This window comes from Tupaia chinensis, unplaced genomic scaffold (genome assembly GCF_000334495.1).
Source record: "Tupaia chinensis unplaced genomic scaffold, TupChi_1.0 Scaffold000274_1, whole genome shotgun sequence".
NCBI lineage: Eukaryota > Metazoa > Chordata > Mammalia > Scandentia > Tupaiidae > Tupaia > Tupaia belangeri.
Genome location: NW_006159756.1, coordinates 3,684,384 through 3,688,743, shown reverse-complemented (window position 1 = coordinate 3,688,743; position 4,360 = coordinate 3,684,384).

The window sequence follows — 4,360 nt, the reverse complement described above, 5'->3', positions numbered from 1 at the left end:
GCGTGCGTGCCCAAGATCCCGAGAGGAGAATGGAGAAGGGATTGCGGCGTGGCCATCCCCCCTGGGGGGTGATTTCTCGCTTTCTGTCTCTATGTCTCTCTCAGTCTGTCTGGTGAGCGCACGCGCCCTATAGCAAAAACCTCTCCAAAAAAAGAAAAAAAAAAAAAAAAGGAATATGAGGCTCGGAGAGGTTAGGCTACTTGCCCAAGGTCGCACAATGGTAGAGCCAAAATTGAAATCTAGATCTCTCTGATTCCAAGCTTGGTGCTGTTTTGGCTGCCTACCTCCCTGCAGCTGCCTTGGCATTTGAGAGCCTTCATGTTCTCCCAGGCATGGGACTCTTGCAATGGCTGTCTGAATTCTGAACAGCCATGGAGTGGGGCTTGGCGGCTAGGTCTCTCTGTCCCTGGTGTGCACATCTTTGCATGCTTCAGCGGACTTTGTGGAGTCTATTTACCACATCTAAGACCAATTTCCTTCCCTTCAGTTGCTTTGAAGATAATTGAAGGTACTTGCATTGTCTGCCTGGGAATGTAAAAAGCCAGCTAATGCTGCAATCGATGCTTCCTGCTTAATGCTGCGCCTCCACCCGAGTCCGCCCTTAGCAGCAGCTAACACAGCCTTCAATGATGGCTTCGGCAGATCTTCCTGGCTGGCTACTTTGTTAATCAGAAAGGGGTTGGGGGCTGCGGGGGCCCTCAGGATAATGGCAGGCAGATTGAGTTGTTAAGCCCGAATGAAATATTTAGTAGCACCATTTGCAGGATTCAGCTGGTGGGAGCAGTACTCTTAGCACTGCCTGGGGATGGGTTTTGGGGGAGGGTGCCTGCCTTGAGCTCCCCAGGCAGGGGCACTGATTAGCCCATTCCTGCCTGCAGTGGGGGTGGGGGGGTGGGGGTGGGGAGCAGCAGCACCAGCCCAGGCTGAGAAAATGCTGCAGAGAGGAGGGAGGTGAGGACCAGCAGGGAAGTGACCTCCTGGTTGGCACCATTCCCAGGGCAGGCAGGGAGGGCCTGGATGCCAAGCTCTGCTGAAACTGCACCTGCAGCCCCTTAGAGGGCATTAAACTGGGGTGCCCATCATCACAAAGAAAACTCTCTTTGTTTTCTACAGCACTTCCAGGCCCTCATGTTCTGCACTGGAGCTCAGCTTATCATGTAAGTTTAATAAGAACTTGAAGGACTGGCTGAAGCTTGAGGTTGTGAGAGAAGGGAATGGAAAAGATAGTATTTCCTGTTTCTTTGCCCAAAACAACTCCAGGAATGAACGTCCCAATCTTGTGTATTTTATACCACAACATACTGACTGCCTGTCTGCTAAAATCATGGAATCTCAGTATTAAATGAGACTTTGCAGACTGCATGTTTGTTCAACATGGGTAGAGCTCCGAATTAGCTAAATGCAGCAACCCCCTATTACCCAGAGTTTCACTTTCTGTGGCGTCAGTTACCCATGGTCATTGTGATCCAAAAATATTAGATGGAAAATTCCAGGAATAAACAAAGTTTTACCAAGGAGCATGACAAGATCTCTCACTGCCACTCTCCACCCCCCCACACACATGAATCATCCCTTTGCCCACTGTATTGCTACCTGACTATTAGTCACTTAGTGGCTGTCTCAGCATCAAATAAAACAGCACAGCACATACAGGATTTGGAACTGTCTGCAGTCCCAGACCCCCACTGGAATGTGGCCTTCATGGATAAGGGGGGACAATTGTACTAGGACATCTACTGCATCCCATATTCAATTTTTAAGCTCCTCTGTAGCCATACCACCCCGGCTGGCCCATGCTTGACTGTTTTCATGGATGAGGAATGCATTATGTCACACTGATCTTTATTCCAACCAATCTTTGTTAGGAATTCTTCCTTTGAATCAAGCCAAATTCTATTTATACCTTTGTCCCCCAGGTCCCTATGCCTGTCCCCCATTGTTGCCAAAGCCACAGTAGAGTCGTTCAGATATCTGAAAACTTCTAGGTTCCTTCCACACCAGCAGCAAGACCAAAATACAATTACTAATCTGAGGAGAAGGTGGACTGTGGCAGTGCTAAGCCTTTTAGATATCAAATAACTTAATCCTTTCCCAACTCTTCTCCCTCGCATTTGTTTGATTCCTTTTCTACTTAATCTCCAGGTCTAACACAAAATAGCAATACAAAACTCCTTCATAAAAGCCGGTTACAAGATTTCCATTCTTGTCTGTGATAGACTAGCTTATATCTGATTGTTCTTCCTCCCAACAACAAAACAAAAACTTAAGTTTTAAAAATTACCAAAGAGAGGACCAGCAGTTGGCATAATGGCTATGTCACTGGACTCTCATGTAATAGATCGCTGTTCAAGTCCTGAATCCAGTGGTTGAAACTCACGCCAGGCACGTGTGCACGCATGCCCAAGATCTTGAGAGGAGAATGGAGGAGAAGGGATTGCGGTGTGGTCACCCCTCAGGGGGTGATTTCTCACTTTCTGTCTCTCTGTTTCTCTCTTTCTGGTGAGTGCCTTATAGCAAAAACCTCTCTAAAAAAAAAAATTATCGAAGAAGGGACCAGCAGGTGGAATATAGGTTAAGGTGACTAGATACCATATAGTCAATTCCATGGTTCAGGTCCTAGACCCAGTGGATTGACAAACATGCCAGGCACATGTGCATGTGTGCCCAAAATCCTGAGAAGAAAATGGAGGAGAACAGATTGTGGCATGGCCATCCCCTAAACGGGGTGATTATCTATCTTTCTCTCTATCTCTGTCTCTGTCTCCAGTGAGCACACATGCCTTATAGTAAAAACAAACAAAATATTAACAAAAAAGGTACCAAAAGAGTCAAGACTTCTGAACCAAAATCCCAAAAAGAAAGGAAAAGAATTGAGAAGCACCTACACTCATGATTTCTTTTGACTTTAATGTATTCACTAAGTCACATGCAACAGCTGAGAGGCCAATAAAAATGAAGACTGAAAAGATAAACATAAAATGGTAGCTAAGATCTGCAAAAGTAAACAGAGCTTTGACAGTCTCATGAGTCTGAGGAGAAATAAGAATTCAAAGCTACCAAGACACGTAGGACACAGAGGGGTTGAAATCTTGGAGAAGAGAGAAGATCAAAATAGTGGGCCCCAAAATTCAGCCCCAATGATCACAAGGCATCTGTGATCTGTGATTGCAGCCAAAGGGCTAAGAAGCCTAGCAAAAGGCTATAAGGTTAGGACATTTTAAAAGAGCTTTTCACAGTCTTAGTGTTATAGAAACAAAAATTGAAGATCACCAAGGAGGACTGGTAAACATTCTACATTTTCATTTAGAATTCCTTGAAGTACTAAAGCCAAAGAATAAAAGTAAGTATGGAATATGCAACTTCAAATCAGGGACCAACAGTTGGCATAATAGCCGAGCCATTGGACTCCCATGTATTCGACCGCAGTTCGAGTCCTGGACCCAGTGGCTTAAACTCACACCAGGCACATGTGTATGCATGCCCACGATCACAAGAGGAGAATGGAAGAGAAGGGATTGTGGCATGGCTAGCCCCCCCCCGGGGGGGTGTGATTTCTCACTTTCTGTCTCTCTACCTCTCTCTGTCTTTCTGGTGATCACATGTACCCTATAGCAAAACTTCTCCAAAAAAGAAGGAAGGAAGGAAGAAAAGAGAAAGAAAGAAAGGAAGGAAGGAAGGAAGGAAGGAAGGAAGGAAAGAAAGAAAGAAAGAAAGAAAGAAAGAAAGAAAGAAAGAAAGAAAGAAAGAAAAAAAGATAGATAGATAGATAGATGGCAAAAGGATCTAACACATGTATAATTGAAGCCCCAGAAGAAAAGGAGAGAAAATAGGACATATACAATTTTGGAAGAATAGTAACCAAGAATTTTCTAAAATTGATCAAAAAATATAAAGTCACAGGGTTTTTTTGAGAATTATTTTATTTAACTTTATTTATCCATTTATTTATCTTAATTTGATGAGAGAGGGATAGAATTAGAGAGAGAGGGGGAAAAAGTAAAAAAGTAAGCCGCCAGGTCTGGAACTTGAACCACAGTCAGCCATATGGGAGTCCAGCACCCTTACCCACCATGCCACCTTCTGCCCTGAAGTCATAGAATTTTAAAGACCCTCAAGCAGGATATATGTATACCTAAGTATATGATAGCAAAATTGCTAAAAATGTAAACCAAGAGAAACACTTAAAGGAGTCAAAGAAAAAAATTAATTTTTCACATGAGTAATAATAAAACATAGATAACGTCTCAATAGAAATAATAGAAGTAAAGTAATAAATATGATCATTTTCCATTTATTGTAATATAGTGGGCTGGTCCCAGAGTACAATGGCTAAGCCTTATGCATACCAAGCTGGATCTCA